The 26,770-nt window shown below is 53.8% G+C and overlaps 1 long non-coding RNA gene across 1 annotated transcript; it reads right to left on the reverse strand.

The window, feature by feature from the left end:
* Positions 1–22,042: 22,042 nt before the first annotated feature.
* LOC119620165 (uncharacterized) lies at positions 22,043–26,631 on the reverse strand. Its single transcript, XR_005236616.2, has 2 exons — positions 24,470–26,631; positions 22,043–22,865 (listed from the first exon to the last, which is right to left on the reverse strand). It is a non-coding gene; the product is annotated as an uncharacterized lncRNA (long non-coding RNA).
* Positions 26,632–26,770: the final 139 nt, after the last annotated feature.

A 26,770-nucleotide genomic window follows, 5' to 3' on the forward strand; every position in this document is an offset into this window, starting at 1 on the left:
AGGGGGAAGGAAGGAGAGAGAAAGAGAAAAGGAAGGAAGGTAGGAAGAAAGGAGGGAGAAAGGGAGGAGAGGGGAGGGGAAGGGAGGGGAGAAAGGAAGGAAGGAGAAAGAAAGAAAAGGAAGGAAGGAAAGAAAGAGAGAAAGAAAGAGGGAGGGAGGAAGGAAGGAAGAAAGAAAGGAGGGAAGGGGAAGGGAGGGGAGAAATGAAGGAAGGGGAGAGAAAAAGAGAAAAAGAAGGAAAGAAAGAGAAAGAAAGAAAGAGAATGAAATTAGAAAGAAAGAAAGAGAAGCTGACTGAGCCTCAGGTCATCCTTGGCCTCTTGGGAGCCTCCTTCCTAACCTCCATGTGGCTCTGTGGCCTTGGAGGCTGACCCTTAGGAACTGAATGAACAACTCAGCCCTCCAGCCTCAGAGAGGCGTGTCAGGTATGGTCAGGGTATTGATTTCTCCAGCTCCCTCCCTGAGAGGTCACCTTGGGTGAGCTGCGTCATACCCCCTGCCAATGTCCCCTCCCTGCCCTGTGTCTCCGGGCTCAGGTCACTGCCTCCTTCCCTTCCGCTGGCAAGCCTGCGAGGGAACAGTCCCTCTTTTCTATCATAGCCTTGAGCAGGGCCCAGGCCTTGCAGTTTACTTGTACCCGTCACCAACGCTCCCTTCACCAGCACCTCTCCAGTTCCTCTCTGTGAGGGTGCTGGAGGTTGAGGACCCCGACCGATACGCATCTCAGGGGGAAAATGGGCACGGGGCAGTTGACAAATGGACCCTGCTCAGATAAACTCTGTCTCTCTGCAGGGGGATGCCCGGTTCTGATCAGTTTTGTGGATGGTGAGAATGTGAAAAAGAGGTTCACATACCTGAGTCATAAAAGAACTGAAAACCGCCGGGCGTGGTGGCTCAAGCCTGTAATCCCAGCACTTTGGGAGGCCGAGACGGGCGGATCACGAGGTCAGGAGTTCGAGACCATCCTGGCTAACACGGTGAAACCCCATCTCTACTAAAAAATACAAAAAACTAGCCGGGCGAGGTGGCGGGCGCCTGTAGTCCCGGCTACTCGGGAGGCTGAGGCAGGAGAATGGCGTAAAAACCCGGGAGGCGGAGCTTGCAGTGAGCTGAGATCCGGCCACTGCACTCCAGCCTGGGCGATACAGCGAGACTCCGTCTCAAAAAAAAAAAAAAAAAAAAAAAAGAACTGAAAACCAATCCTCAGCAAAACAGCAACAAATAGCTCTCAAGAATACCGTAAAGGTGGCAGCCGGGCCCTTCCTGAGCTCACCAGGCTGCAGGGATGCCGTGAACACACCTCCGGCCTACAGTTCCCTGGCCAGGGAGTCATGCTAAGAAAACAGCCCAGGACCCACAGAGACGTATGGACAAGGGTGTTTGTCAGAGGAGTTATCTTAGAGAAGAGCCGGGTTAATTGCTATAAATCTGTCTGCCAGACTCCGTTGCAACCATTACCAGTGAGAGCTTACGGGTATTTAATGAGACAATAAAATGTGTCTAATTGAAAATTAATTGAAAAATACTTATTAAGTTAATAATTTGGTGGAAAATGTACACTTGTAATTAATAATGAAATAATCAAATTAAATTAATAATTTAATTGAAAAACAGGGTAGAAAGTGGTAAATATAGTATGATCTGAATTATGTAAAAAAAGTATGAATTTATTCATGATAAAAAAGGCTAACAGGAAATGAAACAAAGCACAAATAATGGTTATTTCTTTAGGGTGAGATTTTTTGATTTTTTTTTTTTGTCTCATCGTTTATTTATTTTTGTTTTTTTTGTGTGTGTTTCTTATCCTTTATTTTTTAAAAATTTCTAAGCTTTCTCAAATGAATTTCTTTTTTCATTTAAAGAGGAAAGGACTTTAAAATTCATGCCTCCTGGGACAACATACATAGAAAGGTCCACTTCAGAAAGATGACCTAACGTGATGGAGATAATACCTCTTGCACCTGTGCCCTGTACCCTACAGTTTACCAATGCCTTGTCCTGCAGAGTCCCAAGGAAAGACTCTGACAGAGGCTCCAGAGAGGTGGTGACAGGTGACCAAGAGCGGAATCAAAACTAAGGAAGCAGGGCTGGACCATGGGATGGATGGGGAAGCCTGAGGTTAGCTCCAGGCAGATAAAGCCCTATAAACATGGTCAAGAGGGTAACCATATGGACCATAAAGAATGGCTTTAGGGGAGATGGTGGGAAATGAAGGTGTGTGGATGGATGGGGGTTTGCTGTGAAGGTGGCAAAGCTGGAACTTCTGCACCCTCACTTGTCGCAGGACCTTTCTGCAAGGCTGTAGACCTAATTTTAGATTCCTAACTTAGTATGCTTTTTCTTTGAGACGGAGTCTTGCTATCTATAGCCCAGGTTGGAGTGCCGTGGCGCGATCTCAGCTCACTGCAATCTCTGCCTCCTGGGTTCACGCCATTCTCCTGCCTCAGCCTCCCGAGTAGCTGGGACTACAGGCATCTGCCACCATGCCTGGCTAATTTTTTTGTATTTTTAATAGAGACGGGGTTTCACCGTGTTAGCCAGGATGGTCTCGATCTCCTGACCTCGTGATCTGCCTGCCTCGGCCTCCCAAAGTGCTGGGATTATAGGCGTGAGTCACCGTGCCTGGCCTTTTTTTGTTTGTTTTTTTTGAGATGGAGCTTCACTCTCGTCTCCCAGACTAGAGTCCAATGGCAAGATCTCAGCTCATTGCAACCTCCACCTCCGGGTTCAAGTCATTCTGTCGCCTCAGCCTCCCGAGTAGCTGGGATTACAGGCGTCTGCCACCACGCCTGGCTAATTTTTGTAATTTTAGGAGAGATGAGATTTTGCCATGTTAGCCAGGCTGGTCTTGAACTCCTGACCTTGGGCAATCAGCCTGCCTCGGCCTCCCAAAGCTTTGGGATTACAGGCGTGAGCCACCGCGTGCAGCCAGTATTCATTTGCTTAAAGAGGCCTGCAGATTGAACGCGCTTTCTGCCTCTCCCGAATCTAGACCTGCTCTGACGTAAACACATCCAAACTCCTGGTGCAGAATCCCTGGCTTAGGTGAGGCAGGTCCTGGGCACTGTCCCCGCCAGCACCCCCGCCCCCGCTCACCTCCATCCTCGGCACCCCCTCCCCATGGCAGGACCTCCTAGAGCCTGGTCCACCCCTCTCCCCTTCTGGATTGGGGCATTCAACCATGTGGCTCCTTCAGCTGGAAATGTGCTTCCCTTCTTTTTGCTTGGGTGCTCTGAGACTTATGCCAAGCCGCTTCTTTAGAAGGCCTCCTCCCTTCCCAGCCTGAATTAGGCATCGCCTCTGCCGTTAAGCCTCTTCCCCCAGCCTAATGTTCACCACCTATCCCTGTACTTGTAAAACCGTCAGCCCCAGGGCAGGAGCAGTTCCTGCCTCAGTCACTATTGTGTCCTCCGCGTCTGGCACTACCCCTGGCACATGAGGGATGCTCAACATTTTTCCTAAATAGACAACAGGGCAAAGGAATGGATAAAACCAGACCCTTCCCAATCCACGTGGCCCAAACAAGTGCCTTGTGCAGGTCTCCTAAGCCCGCAGGATCCCTGGAAGGCTATGTGCCTCTTGCTACAGATACCCTGTCTCTGATCCACCCAGCCCTCCTCTGCCTGCACTTCATACCCCGAGCAGGGCGTGGGCTCTTCAAGAAGCCCATGTCTGGCTGCTTCTTCCTGTTCCCCTGGTCTCCCAGCCGGACATCTGTCTGCCCACTTGGGGTCACTGAGCTGGGACTCATTCAGGCCGCTGGCCACCCTGGGCTTGGCAGAAGGGGCATCTGTTGTCCTCAGCGTGTGCCCTCTCCTCACCATCCGCTACTGTCCCTGGCCCCTGGCCCCTGCGATCATGCCCCCCATTGCAGCTGAGCCCCATGGTCAGGCGGGCCCTGCTGCTTCACTTCTGACTCCTCATTGTCGATAATACCCTATTAAAACTTGAAAATACATTTTCCTCCTGCCGATCTCTTTCCTTTTCATTTAGCAAACATTGATTTTTTTCCCCTCCTGCAGATGGAATAGAAATGAAATCACACACGTCTCTTTGGGGTGATTTAGTTGTCAGAGCCGGAGGCAGTGGGCAGATGCGGGCTGCTCTTGTCACCTCATCCACGGGTCGCTTCGTGACCTCCGACGGTCGTCTGGCCTCTCTCCTCTGCTGTGTCTCCCCACCCCCAGCTAGAAAAGGAGACCTTGGTGCCCCTGGCTGGGCGAGCAGGAGGCCCCGTTCACCAGCCAGAGGAGCCTCCTGGAGAGATTCGGATAAAAGCCTCTGTTAGAAAGCCCAGCTCAAGGTTGTGTCAACACCAAACACCGTGAAGTGGCAATTATCCAATTAGCTTGATCAGTGTAGACAGCACTGCCAGCTGCTGCTCTGCACAGCCCATCCTGTCCGTCTCCCGAACTCAGACAGCTGTGCAGGACCTGAATACTGGACGCAAGAGGCTGGGCCTCCAGGCACACCCGGGCTCGCCCTCTCTGGGCCCTGATTTCTCCACTTCTCGTTTGGGGATAATAAAGACTTCCTCACAGTCTGTGGTGAGGATTCATGGGCTGGCCTCAGCGCAGCCTCTGGGAGACAAGAGGAGCAAGTGCTTTGATGGTGACCACTTGGCCAGTGGTGTGGTGTAGGCCAATTGATACTCAGGGCCCCAGTGCCTCTCTCAGGGTCACTGTGGGCAAGCCACATTGTGACCCGGTTTCTTCATTGGTTCCAGAGGGATTCTGACAGCACTGGCCTCAGAGATGCATAAGCACAGGGTTGGTGCCCCACAGTGAGGGTGATTGCCATGAGGGTGATGATGATGGTGATGATGACCATGGTGGCGATGATGGTGGTGATGATGGCGCTGGTAAGGAAGATGGTGGTTATGATGTTGATTGTGGTAGTGATGATGATGTTGATGGTGATGACAGTGGTAATGATGTTGATGGTAGTGCTGATGGTGATGATGGTAATGATGTTGATGGTGTTGGTGATGGTGTTGGTGGTGGTGATGATGATGGTGATAATGACATTGATGGTGGTGGTGATGATGGTGATGATGGTGGTAATGACGTTGATGGTGTTGGTGATGGTGTTGGTGGTGGTGATGATGATGGTGATAATGACATTGATGGTGGTGGTGATGATGGTGATGATGGTGGTAATGATGTTGATGGTGTTGGTGATGGTGTTGATGGTGGTGGTGATGATGATGGTGATAATGACATTGATGGTGGTGGTGATGATGGTGATGATTGTGGTAATGATGTTGATGGTGTTGGTGATGGTGTTGATGGTGGTGGTGATGATGATGGTGATAATGATGCTGATGGTGGTGATGACGGTGATGATGGTGGTAATGATGTTGATGGTGGTGATGATAGTGATGATGGTGGTGGTGATGTTGATGGTGATGGTGATGGTGTTGATGGTGATGATGGTGATGATGGTGGTAATGATGTTGATGGTGGTGATGATGATGGTGGTAATGATGTTGATGGTAGTGATGATGGTGGTAATGATGTTGGTGATGGTGGTAATGACGTTGATGGTGGTGATGATGATGGTGGTAATGATGTTGATGGTGGTGGTGATGATGGTAATGATGTTGATGGTGGTGATGGTGATGATCGTGGTAATGATGTTGATGGTGGTGATGATGATGGTGGTAATGATGTTGATGGTGGCAGTGATGGTGATGATGGCAGTAATGATGTTGATGGTGGCGGTGATGGTGATGATGGTGGTAACGATGTTGATGGTGGTGCTGATGGTGATTGTTGGTGATGATAATGATGGTAAAGAAGCTGATGGTGGTGGTGATGATGTTAATGGTGGTGATGATGATGTTGATGGTGATGATGTTAATGGTGGTGGTGATGATGATGTTGATGGTGATGATGATGGTGGTTAGGATGTTGATAGTGGTGATGATGATAATGTTTATGGTGATGATAAAACCCCTTTCTCATGGGTTCACTGTACAGCCAGCCAAGGAAACAGACTTGTCAGAGAGCCCTTCCAGAGCAATCCCTCTCCTATTGAGAGGTGGAATCTAATTCCTCTCCCTGTGAATCTGGGTTGGCTCTGTAGCCTGCTTAACCAACAGGATACAGTGGAAATGATGTCACATGATTTTTAAGCCTGGCAAGAAGAAGCCTTGCAGCTCCCCTTCTGAGCCTCTGGGACATTCTGGGAGCTCTGAACTGTGACGTAGAAGGCTGACTACTCCGAGAACACCATGCTGGTTAGGCCATGTGCAGGAATTCTGGGTGACAGTCCCAGCCGAGCCCAGCCTTCTGGTCATGCCGCCAAGGAGCCAGACTTGTGCAGACAGCCCTGTTAGAGCCTCCAGACCAGCTGGCTGCCAGCAAACACCACCCAGTGAGCCTCGTTTACACCCCATGGAGCAGAAGCAGCTGGGTGGACCCCATGGGATTCCTGACCTACGCAACTGTGAAATGTAATGAAATGGCTGCCAGGAGCTACTAAATTTGGGGGCAATGTGTTCTATGACAATCGGCACCAGAACAGTGGGTCTGATGGTTCTGGCCTCAGCCACCTCTTAGACAAGTGCCATGGCCGCCTGGCTGAGCGTTACAGGCTTAAGCCCCAACCTGGGCCTTGTCCTGCTATGGGGTCCACAGTTTCCAAACTGTGGTTGTTTCTTTAGACAAAGAGCCATCCAGACCTCTGACTTCTCAGCATGGGGGAGGCAGGCATGTTGTGAGGCTGGCACTTGCAGAGGTGTACCAAGCCATAGAAGAAAGGCCGTGAAGGCCGTGTGTGGCCCCGGCACAAAGTGAGCCAAGAGCTGCTCCGGGGCCCTGGTGGAGCATGGTCACTCCAGAGCAGGGCAGCCCCGGAAGATGAGGCAGGCTGGAAGGTGCCACCCAGCAGCCCCAGGGGACCCCATGCTACCTACAACTGGGGACTTTCTCCTGCCAGGCCTGCCAATGGGGAGTCACCACAGGGTCCTGGCTGCCGGGGGCTTCCCTGAGAGGAAAAGGGGCATGGGCAGTGGAGAGTGATCAGAGTGGGAACAGAGCAGCCTGCCTGCCCCAGAACCTGCCTGGGGGAGGAGGATTTCCTCTCCCACCCATTTCATTTACAGATGAGAATCTGGGGGTTTGGACTTTGGAGACTGGACTGAAGTCATGCTCCTGGGGCCGGAACTTGAACCTAGGTCTGCCTGATCCACAAACCCGTGCCCTCTGCCTCTTCCCAGGATCACCTCATAAAAAATTGAGGGGTTTATGGTTATAAGGCAGGGTGCTTTCTGAAGCTCTTTTCCTCCTCAGAAGGCTCAATTTGGTTATGGCATGGAGCACAGCCCATTGATCTTGGAGCTAACTGAATCCCGCCCCTTTCAGTGATTAACTCCCCCCACCCACATCAGGTGAAGTTCAAAGTCTTCTCTGATCAGACACACCCAGTACAAATAGCTAATTGTATTTTAGGTGTTGGGGTGGGGCGGGGAGCGGCCAAATGTTGGAAAGCTTAGATGCGAGTCCAGGGGGCCCGGTACAGCCCACTGCTTGCTGTTTCCTGGGGGACAGGAACATTTTTTTAAAGACTCACAGGAGCTGCTTGTGGCCCAGATACAGAGCCAGACCTTGAGCAGGTGAGGACAGTGGAGAGTACGTCGACGCTGGGACCTGGGATCCCAGTGATTTTGATTTTTGACTGCCCTCAGGCCCTCAACTCACATACTACTGGTATGGGTGCTCTTGCCTCTCACTCCAGCTATACCTAGCACTGACAGCTCTAGCTTCTACCAGAATTCCCTCCAGGGTTCTGGTTCTGAGCCCTGGACCACACAGCTAGTCCCTCCCGGACCACAGACTCTCTTCTTAGGCACCCCAAAGCTGTCCAAGTCTGTATGGTTGCCCTGCTTCTTTGCTCTGCTTATGCACTGTCTTCCTGCCTTCACCTGGCACCTGCACCACGGACACCTGCATCATGGCACCTGCACCACAGGAGCAGACACCATGGGACCACACACCACAGGAGCCCACATCATGGAAGCAGACACCACAGGAACCCACACCACAGGAGCAGACACCACGGGAGCAGACACCACAGGAGCCCACACCACGGGAGCCCACACCATGGGAGCCCGTACCACAGGAGCCCACATCATGGGAGCAGACACCACTGGAGCCCACACCATGGGAGCAGACACCACTGGAGCCCACACCACGGGAGCCCACACCACGGGAGCCCACATCATGGGAGCAGACACCATGGTAGCCCACACCACAGGAGCAGACACCACGGGAGCCCACACCATGGGAGCAGACACCACTGGAGCCCACACCATGGGAGCCCACACCACGGGAGCAGACACCACGGGAGTCCACACCATGGGAGCAGACACCACGGGAGCAGACACCACGGGAGTGCACACCACGGGAGCAGACACCACTGGAGCCCACACCACGGGAGCCCACACCACGGGAGACCACACCATGGGAGCCCACATCATGGGAGCAGACACCATGGGAGCCCACACCACGGGAGCAGACACCACGGGAGTCCACACCATGGGAGCAGACACCACGGGAGTGCACACCACTGGAGCAGACACCACCGGAGCCCACACCACGGGAGCCCACACCATGGGAGCCCACACCACGGGACCCCACACCACAGGAGCAGACACTACAGGTGCCCACACCATGGGGACACAACAGGAGCCCATACCACAGGAGCAGACACCATGGGAACCTACACCATGGGAGCAGACACCATGTGAGCAGACACCACAGGAGCAGACACCACGGGAGCCCACACTACAGGAGCAGATGCAATGGGAGCAGACCCCACGAGTGCCCACACTAGTGGTGTCCAATGTGGCTCCCCACTCCCAATCTTGGGAGCTGATGCTCACTGGGCCACTGATCTCTCTCTATGATACATCAGAGTAGACCAGACGGGCTCTTATATCCTCCCTATTTTACAGCCAAGGAAGTGAAGAATTGGAGAGGGGAAGGCACACAGCTAACAAGTAGCAAAACCAAAGCTGGAATCTCCAGGGCCCACAGAACCTTCTGTCTTGCTTCCTTTGGTGACATATTGCAGGAGTAGGGGAGGAAAGCTCCACTCTGAGGGCACCTGCTGTGAACACTCACATGTAACTCTTTCTGAGAACACGTGTCCTAGCGGTGGATGGTTGGGTCATATAGGAGCTGGATATTTAACTTTTAAAAAATTGCCATTTTTTCCCCAGAGTGATGACACCATTGTCTAGTCTTGTGACCAGTATAGAAGAGTTTCAGTTGCTCTATATCCTCCCCACCACGTGGAATAGTCAGCCTTTGATTTTAGCCATTTCAGTGGGTGGGTGGTGATATTTCATGGTGGTTTTAATTTGCATTTCCATAATGAGTAATAATGTTGAGTGTTTTCTGTGTGCTTATCGGCCATTCATATATCTTCTTCTGTGAAATGTATGTTTAAATCTCTTGCTGTTTAAAAATTGGTTGGTTTTCCTACAATTGTGCTTTAAAAGTCCTTTATATATTCTAGATAAAAGTCCTTGTATGGGCCAGGCGCGGTGGCTCAAGCCTGTAATCCTAGCACTTTGGGAGGCCGAGACGGGCGGATCACGAGGTCAGGAGATCGAGACCATCCTGGCTAACATGGTGAAACCCCGTCTCTACTAAAAAATACAAAAAAAAAAACTAGCCGGGCGCGGTGGCGGGCGCCTGTAGTCCCAGCTACTCGGGAGGCTGAGGCAGGAGAATGGCGTAAACCCGGGAGGCGGAGCTTGCAGTGAGCTGAGATCGGCCACTGCACTCCAGCCTGGGCGACAGAGCGAGACTCCGTCTCAAAAAAAAAAAAAAAAAAAAAAAGTCCTTGTATGGGGCCAGATGCAGTGGCTCATGCCTGTACTGTCAGCACTTTGGGAGGCCAAGGCGAGTGGATCACTTGAGGTCAGGAGTTCAAGACAGGACCTGGCCAACATGGTGAAACCCTGTCTCTACTAAAAATACAGAAATTAGACAGGTGTAGTGGCAGGCGCCTGTAATTCCAGCTACTTGGGAGGCTGAGGCACGAGAATTGCTGGAATCCAGGAGGTGGAGGTTGCAGTGAGCCGAGATCGTGCCGCTTCACTCCAGCCTGGGTGACAGAGTGAGACTCTGTCTCAAGAAAACAAACAAACAAACAAACAAAAAAACACAAACCCAAACTCCTCAGTGTGATCTATGTCTGGCAAACATTTTCTTTCAACATGTGCCTTGTGCTTTTATTTTTACTGGTATATTTTGTAGAAAAAAAGTTTTTAATATTGATGAAGTATAATTTACCTTTTAAAAATTGTCATGATTTTTGTACTCTAGCTTACAGTCCTTTACTAGAGATTGCAAAGCTCTCTTTCTATATTTTCCTCTAGATTTTATAATTTTAGGTGTACATTTAGTTCTATGGTCCACTGCAAGTTAATTTCTGTGTTTCATGAAGGGTGGATATTTAATTTTTATGTGGATATTTAGTTGACACAACACCATTTGTTGAAAGCTTTCCTTTCAACCAATTTTCTATCAAATTGCCTTGGCACCTGTGTGAACAATTGATTGTATATATGTGGGTCTGTTTTTAGGTTCTAATATATTCTATTCCTATTCCATATATTGTATACATACATATGTATATGTGTATATGTATACATATGTGTGTGTATATATATAGCCAATAGCAAACTGTCTTGACTAATGTGATTTTATAGAAAGTCTTAAAATCAGGCACGATAAATCCTCCAACTTTGTTCTCTTAAAAATTTGCTTTGACTATTCTAGATTATTTGCAGTTTCATATAAATTTTTGAATTAGACTGTCAATTTCTATGAAAAATCATGTTGGTGTTTTGATTGGAATTGTATTGAATCAAATTGGGGAAATTGTCATCTTATCTGATACTTAGCCCTCTACTCCATGAACATGGTATGTCTATATTTACTTGTGCTTCTTGACTCTTTTCTCAGTACTATCTTGTTCTTTTCAGTACAGCATTCCTGGACAAACTTTGTTAGATTTGCACCTAAGCATTTTACTTTTTTTGTGCTATTTAAGTGGAATTTTAAAGATTTTATTTTCCAATTGTTTATTCCTAACAGATAGAAATAAAATAGATTTTAAAAATATTAACCTTGTGTCTTGCGACTTTGCTAAATTCATTTACTGGTTTTGATTGTTGTTTTGTGCATTCCCTGGGATGTTCTACATAAATACTAATTATATCATCTGCAAATAGAGACAGTTATACTTCTCTTCTGGGCTCTACATATTTTATTTCATTTTCTTGGCTTATAGCAATGTCTAGGATCCCTGGAACAATGTTGACTAGGAATGGCAAGAGAACATCCTTGCTTGTTCCCAATCTCAGGGGAAAACAAGTAAGTTTTTTACTATTAAATATGATGTTTGCTGCAAGGTTGTTGTTCTGTTTTTATTTCATATATTCTTTTTGTCAGTTTAAGGAAGTTTCCTACTATGCTTAGTTTTCTAAATGTGTTTAGTATAAATGGATACGGAATTTTGTCCATGGCTTTTCTGAATCTTTTAAAATAATCATATTTTCATATACTTTTTCTCCTTTCATCTGTCAATATGGTGAAATCTATTGACTGTTTTCCGAATGTTAAATCAACATTGCATCCCATTGGTCATGAAGTATCGCCTTCTTAATTTAATGTTGGATTTAATTTGTCAATATTTTGAAAAAGATCTTATTACATTTTTAAAATATGTTTTTCTTAAATATTTAATAAAAGGCTTGAATGATTGATAGAATTCACCAGTGAAACCATCTGGGCCTGGAGTTTTCTTTTAGGAAGGTTCCTGATAACAAATTCAATTTCTTTAATTGCTGTAGGGCTGTTCATATCTTCTGTTCCTTTTTGTGTCGATTTTGATAAGTTGTCTTTTTCAAGAAATAGTAGAATTTCCTCTACATTGTCATGTTTTTGGCACAAAGTTGTTTTTAGTATTCCCACGTATCTTATTAATGTTTATAGGGTCTGTGATGACAATCACTTTTTCATTCCTGAAAATGACGGTTTTTTTACTCTTTCTTTTTTTCCTTGACCATTCTAACTAAGGGTTAATCAATTTTGTTATTTTCAAAGAACCAGTTTTTGCCTTTGTCAACTTTCTCAAAGGTCTATTTGTATTTTATTGATTTTTTTTTTGCTCTTATCTTTATGATTTTCTTCCTTCTACTCACTTCTGACTTAGTTTACTCCTTTTTTATTTGTTTGTTTGTTTTTTGAGACAGGGTTTCACTCTGTCGCCCGGGGTAGAGTGCAATGACACGATGATAGCTCATTGCAACCTTTAATTCCTGAGCTCAAATGATCCTCCCACCTCAGCCTCCCAAGTAGCTGGGAGTTCAGGTGCATACTACCATGCCTGGCTAATTTTTAAAAAGTTTCTTAGAGACAGGGTCTCAGTATGTTACCCAGGCTGGTTTCAAAATCCTAGGCTCAGGTGATTTTCCCTCCTCTGCCTCCCAAAGTGTTGGGATTATAGGAATGAGCCAATTTACCCAGACTCTTTTTTTTTTTTTTTTTAAAGTCATCTTAAGGTGAAACCTTAGGTCATTGATTTTAGATCTTTCTTCTTTTCTAATATAAGCATTTAATGCTATAAAGTTCCCTCTAAACACTGCTTTAGCTGCATGCCACACATGTTGACATGCAGGGTCATTTTTCAATTGCAATTTTATTCCCTATTTTTGGACAGGGCAGGCTAGATCCAGAGGCCACGTATGTGGTATCATTTCCAGTCACTAGGGCAGAAATAGACCCATGATCGGGTGAATTCTTGCAGTGCTGGCCTGCTATGGGAGCACTGGGTGATATCACGGATTCCTGTACAAACCCCATTTCCCTTGGGCTCCCTCCACCCCAACATCTCAGACCGCACCAGCCTCTTCTCAGCAGCCCATCCCAGCCTCAGAAGTTTCCAACAACTCCTGACTCCCCTTTGGAGCAGGGATCAGTGCCTGTGGGGGATCTACACTGCTTGCCCCAAGCCTGCCTGCAGCCTGACCCTCTCTGTCCTTTCATTCTCTGCTGCTGTGGCATGACCAGTTAGCCCTGTCTTGTCACACCCGTTGTGCCATTGCTCCAGGCCGCTGGTCCAACCCACGAGGTGCCAGAGTCCATTCCTCCCTCTGGACCTCTATATCTTCCTGCATGAACTAGCAGTCTTGGTCCTCACGGCTGGCATGAGTCTCGTCCTTCTCCTTACTTGGGAAGCTTTGTCTCCTCCTCCTCTAGGCTGGCACTTGGTAATCACAGTGGTAGCACAACCCACAGTGCTTTGGTCTCCTCCTCACTCTGGTCCTTGCAGAGACTTTATTGCTCCATTATACAGATGAGGAAAGGGGGTTTGGAGGTGCTGAGAGCCTTGCCCAGGCTCATGGGCACATGACTCATCTACGGAAGCGTGGAAAGCGCAGGACAGGTCTCACTGCTGCCAAGAGCTGTGGCTTCCCAGTGGCAGGGGCAGCTCTTGGTAAGCATCTAGAAAGTTGGCTGGAGGCTAACATGGAAGTGGTGCTGGTGTCTGCTTGTTCTTGCTGGAGCTACTAGCTGGGCCCAGGGCTGGGCCTTCTGCTGTCAGAAGGAGTGCCTTCTCCTAAAGAGGCCCTGGCAAAGGCACAGGCCGGGGAGGCTGGCTCAGAGGTCTGGGACACATGGCTTGAAGGAGAAGAGTCGGCCTCCTTCCTTGGCCACACAGATGAAATCTGGGGCGTGTCTGGGAGTTCTCTTCCCCTCTTCCCACAGTCAAATTCTAATTTTATTAAAGCAAAAGTACATGATTTGCCGTAGATGGGCACTGCGCCCTGCTTTTTGGCCCTACAACTCCCCAAGGGGTGCCACTACTGGTGCCCATTTTACAGGTGAGGAAGCTGAGGCTCAGGGCTGAGACTTGTCCCAGGACACAGCCAGGAGGTGGTGGAGCCCAGATCTGCCCACTCCCATGGGCCAAACCACAATTCCCTTATCACATGGGGCTCTAACCCATCTTGGCATACCCTGGAGAGTGCTGGTAACTGAGGCATGGAGGCCTTGCCCTCTGAGTTCCATTTCAGAGGGGAAAAGCCAAAAGTTACCTGAGGCCAGTGGAGACCAGTCTCAGTCCCTTCGGAGGTAGCCACAGCGTGGATCTCTTCCCAGGACACACTGGCAGCCCCACACAAAGGCCTGAGAGCACGCTGGGGGGCAGTCCCAGTGCTGTGGGCACCGCCTGCCAGGACCCAGCAGACCCAGCACACTGGTGAGAGGGTCCAGCTGAAAGGGATAACAGACTTGTTCCAAGTCGGCAGCATCCTCTGAGGGCTTCGTTCACCCAACATAGCAAGGACATTCAGCAGGTACACAGGACACCTGACCTACCTCCCGATGCCAACAGCAGCCTTTATGGAAGGCCCTGCCACCGAATCTGGAAGGAAGGAGGGTGCCACCACGGCGCTCATTTTGGGCCTCCTGGATGCGGATTTAACCTGAAGTGCTTAGCAGGCCCCACTGGTTCTGCACCATAGCACGGCCCCCAGCAGTGTGGGGAGGGCTGTCTGTCCAGCACCTTCGCCTGCTGGACTGAAATCTAGCTTAGCTAGGAGCAAGGCTGACTGTAAAAGGAGAAACCATTCAGAGCAGCTCAGGCTGGTGGTCCGGGCCCCAGGAGGGGACTCGTGCTAATTCCTCTTCAGACGCCGAAGGGGGTAATCACAGGCGTGGCAAGGCCGAGAAATCCTGTTAGTCCTTTGCTCCCCAGGGCTCCTGTCGAGTGGCTCCCTGACAAAGCAGCTCCAGGGCTTCCTGAGGACAGCAGGCTTGAGGCAGGCGGTGTGGACCCCCCACAGGCACTAATCCCTGCTCCAAAGCAGAGTCAAGGGCTGGGCGGCAGCCTCCCTGGGCTCTAGAGACTGCTGGAAGCTTCTGAAGCTTGGAAAGGCTGCGAAGCCCTGCACACGGGGTGGCATGGGCAAGCCCCTCCCTTCTTCTGGAGCCTCAGAGTTCCCATGTGCAAAACTGTGGGGAGGGGCGGGGTCGGGGAAAGAGAAGACCTCCAAGGCGGTTAGGGTGGTCTTGGGTATCCGAGTCTTCCCCAGGGCAAGGGCTCTGCATTGCTCTCGGGTCCTCTGGAAGGCAGTCGGGGCAGGGTGAGGCCCCTGGCTCCTCTTGGGGTGCAGGGCACCATGGCCCCAGCAGCTGAACTGGCCTGGAGGGTGTTGGGGTGGATGTGTGCGGAGCTCCCCAGCTCCTCCCCTGAGGAGGTCAGGGTAGCTCTGCCCTCTTGGAGCCAGCCCCGACGGCTTCCCAGGCCCCAGCGGCACAGCAGCGGGAAGCAAGTCAGCCCCTCTCAGCACAATAGAGCCAATAATGGCACCATCTCTGCTGGAGAATGAAGCGCCTCAGGTGGCCACACTGGGACGCGCCACCCAAGTGCAGGTCCCTCTGGGCTCAGTATCCCCTTTCAGCAGCCCCTCAGCCTGGGGATCAAGGCCCTTCCAAACCTGGGCCACCCCAACCTCCGAGAGGCTCCCCACTGAGCACCCAAAGCACCTGTGACCCCACACCCTGCCAGTGCCCTTCCGTGCCCACCTGGCCCCATGCCTGCCCTTCTCCTGGTGGACCTGCCACCTCAACACCTGGACAGAAGGCGGCTCTGGTCCCTCATCTCCTTCTCTCCTTTGTCTTGTGCTTCAGGCCCAACCTCCAAGAGGCTCCCCACTGAGCACCCAAAGCACCTGTGACCCCACACCCTGCCAGTGCCCTTCTGCCGCCCACCTGGCCCCATGCCCGCCCTTCTCCCGGTGGACCTGCCACCTCGACACCTGGACAGAATGCGGCTCTGGTCCCTCATCTCCTGCTTTGTGAATGTCTGGTCACTGTGGCAGCCATAGGTTGGCACCCAGAATCTGTGTTGGACACCGGTGCTTCACCTGGTGCTTCCTGGTGTTCCCCTCCTCTGCCCTGTTCCCCTCCTCTGGCCTGTGTTTCCCTCCTCTTCCCTCCCGTCGCCCACAGGAGGTGCCGGAAAGCCTGTGTGGCGTTGGTGGGGTGCTGGGGTCCGGAGGAGCCCAGCCAGTCGGCTGTGTTGGAAAGAGACGGCCCTGAACAAGAGCCAAGCGGTTTCTGCATCAGCTTTTAAAACCACCGAAATGAGCTCACTTGTCATGCTGTGGTCCAAATATTTTGGCCATTTAGATGCAACCTTCTGTGCTTCTGAAATGAGGTGTATTATTAATCTCATCCACCCAGTGACAGGGTGGGCAGATCAGACAAGGATCCTTGCAGCGGGATGGGGAAGGGTGAGCATGTTCTTATCAGTGCAAAGCTGTGATGGAGTGCAGCCTGCCTGGGGGAGGGGTGGCTGGGAACCCCCTGCGATGAGGAGGGCATGGGCACGGGGGTTGCATAGGGAGGAGAAGAGAGGCTTCCAGATACACGGTTGCTGGCTTCCAGGATGTCACATGGGGTGACATGGCAGGGGGTTTCTGCAGATGGGATTCTGAGATAGGGCGATAGGGCCAGCTGGGATTGGCTGCAGGCTCTAGGAGTTAGGTTCCAGATGGATTTCAGACGGGACTTTCTTGCTAACCCTACTTTTTTTCTGATTATAAAAGTAATAAAAACTCGTTGAGAGAAGGAGGCAAAATACAAAAGAGTGTGAAGCCCCCATTGCTCCATTAACGTTCACCAGTGGGAGGGTGGGAGGTGTTTTCCTTCCAGATTTCTGTGTATACATTTATAACTGGCATCCTTTTGTGTGCAATGTTAACTGCCTTTTGTTTTCACTAAGCAATGTATTATTTTGAGCACCCATTTTGGGGGAGTAGACAGCCTGCACCGTGGTCAGCCCGCAGACAGGCTCCACGGATCCAGGCACCTCACAGGCTCCGAAGCCCACAAAGTGACCCCGCCCACGATGTCAGAGTAAGAGCGTGCCTGCTTCGCTAACGTTTCTCTGAACCTGGAGAGCGGAGAGGACCTGTGGCTGGGCTGCTGTGTGTCGGGGACTCTTGAGGACAGCCTGGTGGCCAGCTCCTTGGCACTGGCAGTTGCAGGGGCTAACCACCTTGTGACGGACAGCCCGCTTTCCCCAGGATCTCTTGGCTCTTCCTCTCTGCTGAGTTGTGACAAGGTGTGGGCTTGGTGAGGCAAGAGCTCTCCTCTCTTTCAGTGTCCATGTGGTCACTCTGACAGCAGGAATCCATACTGCCCTCAGCCAGCTCACAGCAGGAATCCATACTGCCCTCAGCCAGCTCACAGCAGGAATCCATACCCCCCCAGCCAGCTCACAGCAGGAATCCATACCCCCCCAGCCCCCTCACAGCAGGAATCCATACCCCCCCAGCCCCCTCACAGCAGGAATCCATACCCCCCAGCCAGCTCACAGCAGGAATCCATACCCCCCAGCCAGCTCACAGCAGGAATCCATACCCCCCAGCCCCCTCACAGCAGGAATCCATACCCCCCCAGCCAGCTCACAGCAGGAATCCATACCCACCCCAGCCCCCTCACAGCAGGAATCCATACCCCCCCAGCCCCCTCACAGCAGGAATCCATACCCCCCAGCCAGCTCACAGCAGGAATCCATACCCCCCAGCCAGCTCACAGCAGGAATCCATACCCCCCCAGCCAGCTCACAGCAGGAATCCATACCGCCCCCAGCCAGCTCACAGCAGGAATCCATACCCCCCCAGCCAGCTCACAGCAGGAATCCATACCCCCCCAGCCCCCTCACAGCAGGAATCCATACCCCCCAGTCAGCTCACAGCAGGAATCCATACCCTCCCAGCCAGCTCGCAGCAGGAATCCATACCCCCCCCCAGCCAGCTCACAGCAGGAATCCATACCCCCCCCCAGCCCCCTCACAGCAGGAATCCATATCCCCCCAGCCAGCTCGCAGCAGGAATCCATACCCCTCCCCAGCCAGCTCACAGCAGGAATCCATACCCCCCCCAGCCCCCTCACAGCAGGAATCCATACCCCCCCAGCCCTCTCACAGCAGGAATCCATATCCCCCCAGCCAGCTCACAGCAGGAATCCATACCCCCCCCAGCCACCTCACAGCAGGAATCCACACCCCCTCAGCCAGCTCACAACAGGAATCCATATCCCCCCAGCCAGCTCACAGCAGGAATCCATACCCCCCCCAGCCCCCTCACAGCAGGAATCCATACCCCCCCAGCCCTCTCACAGCAGGAATCCATATCCCCCCAGCCAGCTCACAGCAGGAATCCATACCCCCCCCCCAGCCAGCTCACAGCAGGAATCCATACCCCACCAGCCAGCTCACAGCAGAAATCCATATCCCCCCCAGCCCTCTCACAGCAGGAATCCATACCCCCCCAGCCCTCTCACAGCAGGAATCCATATCCCCCCAGCCAGCTCACAGCAGGAATCCATATCCCCCCAGCCAGCTCACAGCAGGAATCCATACCCCCCCCAGCCCCCTCACAGCAGGAATCCATACCCCCCCAGCCAGCTCACAGAAGGAATCCATACACCCCCCAGCCCTCTCACAGCAGGAATCCATACCCCCCCAGCCAGCTCACAGCAGGAATCCATACCCACCCCAGCCAGCTCACAGCAGAAATCCATACCCCCCCAGCCAGCTCACAGCAGGAATCCATACACCCCCCAGCCCTCTCACAGCAGAAATCCATACCCCCCCAGCCAGCTCACAGCAGGAATCCATACCCCCCAGCCAGCTCACAGCAGGAATCCATATCCCCCCAGCCAGCTCACAGCAGGAATCCATACCCCCCCCAGCCCCCTCACAGCAGGAATCCATACCCCCCCAGCCAGCTCAGAATGGCCCTGGGGCCCTGCTGGGAGGCACTTCTGTTCCCCTCCTGCCTTTCTGAGTGCAGAACTTCTTAAGAGCTGAGACCCAGGGTCCAACCCAGCCAGGTGCAGCTCATGGTGAAGAACCCTTCAGGCAGCTCCGTGCCCATGGGCTCAGGGTAGCGACCCGTCATCCCATCCATGGATGGACTTGGCCAAAACGGCCCTGGACCCACCCAGAAGACCAGGGACAAGTCTATCAATGCCAGGCCAATCTGGAAGTTTTTGGCCATGCTTAAATTAGTGAAGGCTGGGGCCTGGCCACGGGCAAGCCTGCCTTTTGCACAACTGCTGGACTCCCTGCTGAGCATGACCACGGGCCACGGGGCTGAGATGTCCCCTGATGGAACATGCCTTGGAGAGCCTCACCCTGGCCTGTCTAATGATCCCATTCACTAGGATGTTTATTGAGTGCCCATGCAGGGCTGGCCGGGGCTGGTGACTGTCCAGACATCTCGTTCAAGTCACACAAGGGTGCTGCAGGGTCGGCCCTTTCAGAGGGAGAAACTGAGGCCTGGGGTCTCGCCCGTTGGCCCACGGGGGACTCGGGATCAGAGAGCTCCGACCCCTGGGCCCCTCAAAGTCCAAGATGCCCTCTCCCACCACCTAGCAGGGTCTAGCATGGATATACAGGTGCGATTAACCTGGAAAACACCATATTTTTTTTCTCAAACACTAACTATCCCCAATCACAACAGCAGAACTTCAAACAGCAACCGTGCCACAAAAGCAAAATGAAGTCAGCTGACCCCTGGTGTGTAGAAATCAGATTTGCTTTTGTGGAGTCCGGTCCCTCCCTTGGCTGCTGGCAGGGCAGGGGGAACCTGGGGGATGCTGGTTTCCTTTCCTGGGCGTGTAGAGCCCTCAGCTGTTCCTACATCCCTGAGCTTCAGCATCGCAGGCCAGAGATACGGGGCTGGGGCCCTGTGGTTACTTCCAGGGTCGGGTGGTCTACAACTCTGTGGAATCTAGTGGGTGCCTCAGGGCAGGGGCCTAGTGGGCAGGCTCTGGGGCCCCCAGGTGGCTTCAAGCAGGGCATGACACCCCCATCTGACATCTCCTTTCCATGTTCAGGGGATTCGGGGAAAGGGCCTGGTAATTAAACCCTTTTAAAGCCCACTGACCCTGGGCAGTTGTCCAGGGCACGGGACCCAAGGCCTCCTGGTCCTATCTCCCTTTGCCTTTTCTAGGTCTCTGTCACCCCTGGGCAGGAGGGGACAGTGATGATGGGAAGGAGGTGAGGACAGGGTGACGTCAGCCAGCCCACTCTGAGAGTGCCTGCTGCATGCAGGGGTCCAGCAGGCTCTGCAGGGGAAGCAGGGGAGCCTGAAACCCAGGGATCTGCTGCCCAAGGGAGGCCCCAGCAGGAGGACAGCAAGTCCCTGAGTCTTGGGTGGGAGGCGGAGGGCCTGGTGAGAGCCCCACACGTAGGTGCTCCAGTGGCCAGCCCTGCAAATGAAGCAGGAGGCTGGGAACATGGCGGGCAGGGGCCCGGGAGGATGGGGCCAGGCCTACAGCTTAGAAAGCAGGCACGGATGCTTCTTTTGGCTCCTCAGAGATGCTCCTTCAGTCCAGCCAACGACCTGCCTATGACGGTTGTGCCTCCACCCCGAGGAGTGGCGCTGGGGCCAGGCTGCGGACCCCTGGCGCTGGAGGGCTGCAGGCGGCTGGCCATACTCCTCCTGGGTGATCTCATTTCCAGGGCAGCCCCTCCCCTCCCTGCATCTCAGCTCAAGCGGCTCCTTCCTTGGGGACCCTCCTTAGTGGGAGAAACAAAGGCCAGTTGTCACCAGGACCTGGCGATTCATCAGCCTCTGGCCTGGACTGCCCCTCAGGGAGTGTGGTGGCTGTCTGCTGGGGGCTCGGAGCTGGGGGCGGGCAGGGCAGGAGCTGGTGGCACAGTGATACGGGTGGGGTGAAAAGTGTCCCCCCCATTCTAAACTTCGGGGGAAAAAATATTTTAAAAGTGCTGCCCACCCTCTCCGTCCAGCAGAGATTTTTCTCAGTGTTGTCTTTGGTGCTTCCTACAGCAAAGCTTCCCGGGCTCCCTGGTGGGTAAATGCTCCTAAGCCTTCAAGGGGCCTTCATCCCTGGGGCCACAGATTCATTTCCTGATAGGTAAACCGAGGCCCTGGTAGGGAAGATCATTTTTTCTAAGTACAGAAGGACTGAGATGTCAACAGGTACCCTGGTGGCCCACTAGGACTTGGAGAGAAGCCACTGACCTGGTGGCCGAGCTGGGCCCCTTGAAAACAGTGTCTGGGAGCATTCTGATTCCACAGCTGTGCCTAGCGGGGAAGGCCGAGACTGGAACTCCCAGTTCCTGCCCTCAGCAAGCTCTGACCCTGGGAAGACAGGACCAGCCGAGGGCTAGAGGCACATGCAGGTTGCTGTGGGGTGCAGAGAAGCCAGCCCAGGGACTGTGTGTGTGTGTGTGTGTGTGTGTGTGTGTGTGTGTGTGTTGGGGGCTGGGGTGGAGATGGGCAAACTGCTGAGGGCCACATTGGAGTTTAGGCAGCAAGGAATGCAGAGTGGCCAGGTGTGGACGGCCTGCAACAGCAGCCTCTCCTGTGCTAGCCTGGGGGGCTCTTGTGGGAAGAGCTCCGTGCGGGTAGGCACGAGGGAGATGACGAAGGGAAGGGAGGGAGGGAGGGCCTGGTGAGTTTTGCTCAGGAGTTTGGACTTTATCCCAAGGGCAGTGGGCAGCATGAAAGAGTTTTTAAGCTGGGAGTGCCAGGGTTGGGGGCAGGGGGTGCCGCCTGCTTAGGCCAGGAGAGGCTGGGAGCAGGCTGACGGAGATGGAGAGGGGGCGGGGGCCCAGGCCTTCAGGGACCTAGCCACACGTGGCTGTCCTGAGGCCTCCTCGGGGAGGAGGGCAGCCTCATCAGACCCTGAGCTGCAGCCTGGAGCCATGCCAGGCCCTCCACAAGCCAATGAGTGGAACAACGTGTGCTGGGCTGCGTCTGCCCCCCCAACTCGCTGGCAGCGTGGGGGTGGAGGGAGCCGCATTTTAAAGTACAGTTTCTTTTGATGCAAGCACCAAGGGGCGTTAGGCAAACTCCTGGGCTCGGTTCCTCATCCTTCAATGCAAAACGACTCTTCCTTACGGTCCCGTCAATAACCGCTGCCATCTCCCCGCTGCTGCACAGGCCACATAGATCATATTTAAACCACATTGGTGGATGACAGAGATGTACGGATATTTTTAATCCCAACAGACTATTACGGTTCATATCATGTCTGTCAAATAAATATTATGAATCATTTCCCGTTATCTTTATGGGGGCCGCTCGACTACATCGGGGGGACCGGGCTCGGGGCCTTCCCGCACATCCATCCGCCTTGTATGTACACACATGTGCAGGGGGAGATGTATGGAGAAAGTGTCGATAATAAATGCCCCCGATAAAACACATAATCTCCTCGCCTGATGGGCGTCTGGGGGTGCACGGTGCAGAGGCGCCAGGGAGCGGCGTGCCACCTTCAGAGCCAGGGAGGCTGGGCTCGGCCCCAGGCTGGGAGCGTTGGCCTCCGTGTGTCTCCTTAGCTCCTGTGAGACAGGTTGTCATTCTGTTTCCCTGTAGTCATATTCTTATTTCTGTGATTAGCTGGTTCTTTTCTCTATTTTGTAGAAGAAGAGACTGATGTCTTGAGAGTGCCCTTGTCCAAGGGCCATGTAAGAGTTGGTGGCAGAGCCAGGCTATGGCCTTCTCCTCCTGGTACCTTCCTCAGCACCCTGTTTTCCAAGTCTGTCACCTGTGTCCCTTCCCCCTGGACTTTGGTCTCACCTGGCACCAGCTGCTCAGGCCAGCCGACCTGCGCTGTGAGAAGCAGGGAGGTGGTGCGGCTCATTGGAGGCTGGGGGCGGAGGTCAGTGGTTGTCTGGGGGCTTCCCTGGGGGTTCTGACCACTGACCTCAGCCCTGCATCTGGTGACTGCGGTGCCAGAGTCACCGCGTGGTCTGGAGTCAGTCACTGCTGCTCTCGGCCTCAGTGTTTCCATCTGGGAAATGGGGAAACCGGAGTCTTGGTCAGCCGGGGTGGGGTTAGAGGGGATGGTGCCTGGCAGTGTGCGGCAGACTGGCACCTCGGAGGCAGCTCGGAAACCTCAGGTTCCTCCTCTGCGGACTCTCAGAACTGCTCCCGCCCTTCTCTGAGCATCTGCGACTCCTCACAGCTGGTGCTGGGATTCGGTGGGGTTCCTTGGTGGCTCCTGGAGGGAACCCACTGTCTCTTGTCTGGAGCTGCCCTGAAATCCTGGTTCTTCTTTACAAACCAGCTCCTGTCCCCTTAAGCCTCACTCACCTGAACTCTTTGGCTCAAGCCCCCATTCAGCTCTCCAGAGTTCTGGAAGCAAGACCCCAGCTGATGACGGAGGTGGCAGTTGGCCTACGGAGGACCTCACCTTTCTCTTCCCCTGTACTGGTTTGGGTTTGGGGCGTGCAGGGCCAGCCAGCTGACTGCTACCAGGGCAGACACTGTCAACGGTGACTGCCCTGCAGGCCTGCAAACATTTTACCAGAGGCCCAGACCCAGGAGCAGAGGCGTCCTCTTCTCTTCCTCTCCCTCCCTTCCTGTCCTCTCCTCTCCCCTCCCTCCTATCCTTTCTCTTTCTCTCCTCCGCAGAATAGGCTGGAGCCCGGGTGTGGACAAGTGGCTTGTGTGTTTCCCTCTAGACTGATGGAGAGATGAGCTATGACTGAGAAAGCGGGTTGGGGCTGGGACCCCTGGGCCTAGTCCCAGTTCCACGTGGCCCTGCCGGGGGCCCCCTGCCTCTCTGAGCTTTCGGCTCTACTTCCCAGCTCGAGTCATCATCAGTCACCACAGACAAAAGGTGTTGGTCCCCAGAGGAGCCACAGCGGAGGTGAGAGTCCCCTTAGGCTGAGGTGCTTGGGGACAGATTGGGCCACCTTGCCCAGGAGTGCCCAAGCCCTTGGCCTGCCTCGTTGGAGGCCAAGCTCCCCAAACCCCTGTGAGGTCCTGCTAGTGACCAGCTCAGGACCACATAGAGCCTCTGGAAGCAGCTTAGCACCCCGTTGGTGTCCTGGGAACTTCTGGGAGCAGTCCACCCAGACATCAGCTTCCTCAGGCTCAGCCAGCACAGACACCGGCCTTTAAAAATATTATTCAACAAGCAATTCCCGGGACTGTTTACAAGACTGAGCCGAGACAGGCATACGAAATAGGCCAAAGTACCTTAAAAAGCATCCTTCAGGGAAATTAAAAAAAATTAAAAAAGACCCAAACAAACAAACAAAAAAAAAACAGAAAACAAAACCTTCTTAGATCACAGGTTGTGAATAAATGGATATTACTATAAAAATAGTTTTGGCTGTAGCAGCACATGGTGGGACGGCTGGGGTGTTTTTTTCCATGGCTGGCTCAGACCTGGCCATTTCATATGGGGCAGCCACTATCCTGGGAGGTTTCGTGTAGAATCATTTGCACCAAAAAGTTCCAAACTGAGGGGGAGGATAAAAAATAGTGGCCGCAGAAATAACAAGCGGCATCGTCATTTTCCATCAAGGACCTGGTGTGTTTTCGGCAGCCGAGCACCCAGGTCCCTCTGCCCCATGGAAGAGAAAGGCAGGGCTGAGAGCCACTCACCGTCTGTGGGCACGGAGGCTGGATGTGAGCCCAGATCTGCAGGACTCCGGACTCCGTGCACTCTCCACGTGGTCTCTAGAGCAGGGGATGACGCCTTCCGGTGTTCCTTAGGAACAGAGGGCCCTTCTGGAACCTTCAGCCTTCCCAGGAGGAACCCACGTGGAAATCTGTCTGCGTGTGCCTCCCCGACTCCAAGCACCAACAGCTCCTGAGTCTTGAGTTTTCGGGGACAAGGAGTGAGATGGGGCTGGGGTGGGGAGTACAGCGTGCCACACAGCCCACTGTTGGGAGGTGACCTCAGACACTTCGGCCCAGCCTTCCCACCACTACCTGGCATGTCTTGACTTGCCGGCTGCGACCTGCTGCTCCTTCCCTCCGCAGGCCGCTGCTCAGCCGGCCCTGCTGCCTGGGCGGCCGCTGCCTGACGGAACCTCCCTCCTCCAAAACCTGACTCAAGAATCAGTGATCCCAGAAGGCTGGAGAAGGCCTTGCTCTCCCAGCACTGAGCATACGCAAAGGGCCTGCCTAACTCAGCGTCATTTCATCATCATCATCACAATAACCTTCACACCAAGCTCCTCCTCCTGAGGGCCGACTCTCCATATTATCTCATTTAGTCATCTCAGTGAGTCTGAGGAGGGAGTGGTTGTCCCCACTTTACAGATGAGGAAACTGAGATACAAGGAGGGAAGTGACCCAGCCAGGCCACACGGTTGATAGGAAGTGGACCTGCAATCTGGCCCAGGCCTTGTCCATCTGGGACCTCCCCCCTCCACCTGAGTACAGTCAGAACGGGGCCAAAGCAGTGACAGAGACAGGCCTGGAACCAGCTGGGCACATGGCACTTGCGCAGTGTATGCTGGCGCTTATGGGGGCTCTTTCTCGGTCCTAGCCTATGTTTGTCGCCCCCTCCCTGGCAGGAGAAACTGTTTTAGAAGGGCAGTGGGTTGGGCCGGCATGCCATGTGCAGTGGGGAAGTGGGTTTGTTGTGGCTGTGACCACAGTGGGTGAGGACCAGGTGTCAACAGTGGCCCTCATCCCGGAGGGAGGGGGGCAGGCTGTCTGTTGGACAGGGTGTGTAAGGGGGACAGGGTGGCCTTTGGTAGGGGCCCAGGCATCAGTGAAGAGGCGGAGGAGGAGAGGGCTACCTTGGCCTCTGGCTGTGCTGGGGGTGGACTGCCCAACCAGGGCACTCCTGTCCCAAGTGGAACCAAGACCTCCCACCGGGACAGGCCACCGGACCCCTTGTGGAATCCAGCTCCAGGTGGCCCGACTTGAGGGGCACCCAGGCAGCAGGACACCTCTCTGGCCTTGGGCTGTTTTACCTCTGGGCGGTGTCATGCCTGTCCACACGCGGTCATCACCTCCTCACCTCCCTCCCCATTAGCGTCCCCTGACCCGGGCCACCACGTGTAGCCTGCGTGACTGGTCAGCCCCTGTGCCTCGCAGCCCGGGCCCTGAGGTCTAAGCGGGCAGCAAGCTCGCGGTGGGGGCGCGGAGCGTGGGCGCGGCCGGGCGCCTCGGCGCTTGCTCAGGAAGGCTGGGCTTGGCGGCTCGCAGGTACCTCACACCCAAACCCGAATTCCAGCCGCCTGAGACGGCGGGCAGCGCGCGGCGCGGAGGAGGCCCCAGCTGTCCCGGGGCAGGAGTGCTTCCTTTCGTTTTCAAACAAATCTGGAATTTAAAAGTCAGGCAGAGAACTACCCAGGGTATAAAAATAACCACCGGCCACAAAGTCTATGTCCAACTCCGGGCAGCGCCTGCCCAGCCTGCTGCCTTTGAAGAGGGGTCCAGGAGTGCGGGTTGATGAGGCGGCGAAGCGCGCGCCCCTCCTCGTTCCCGGTGGGCCCATGGGTCTCTCCGTGGGGGCAGGGCGTGAAAATGGGGGGTGGACCGGGGGAGCGTCCGGAAGACGAAACCTTCCCCGGACGAGGAGCTCGTCCTCTGGCGTTGGGGCTCATCGCCACTCCCGGCCTCAGTTTCCCCACGTGTCCGCAGCGGCGGGGTGCGAGGTACGGGTGCCACGGCCGTCCCGCCCCACTCTGCGCCTGCCGGGCCCGGGCCGGGGTCCCCGCGCGGCCACCGCCCGGCCGCTTTGTGTGGCCGCGCAGACAATGGCCCGGCCGCTGGGCTCCCGGCCCGGCTCTCCGCCTCCTCCGGGCCCTGTGCGTGCGAGTGTGTGTGTGCGCGCGAGTGTGTGGCGGGCTCGGGGAGGGAGTTCTGCTCCCGCCCCCGCCCCCGCCCCGCTCCCTCCGCGCCCCGCCCCCTCCCACGCCGCCTCCTCGCGGCTCCCGGGAACCC

This window comes from Chlorocebus sabaeus, chromosome 12 (genome assembly GCF_047675955.1).
Source record: "Chlorocebus sabaeus isolate Y175 chromosome 12, mChlSab1.0.hap1, whole genome shotgun sequence".
Lineage (NCBI taxonomy): Eukaryota > Metazoa > Chordata > Mammalia > Primates > Cercopithecidae > Chlorocebus > Chlorocebus sabaeus.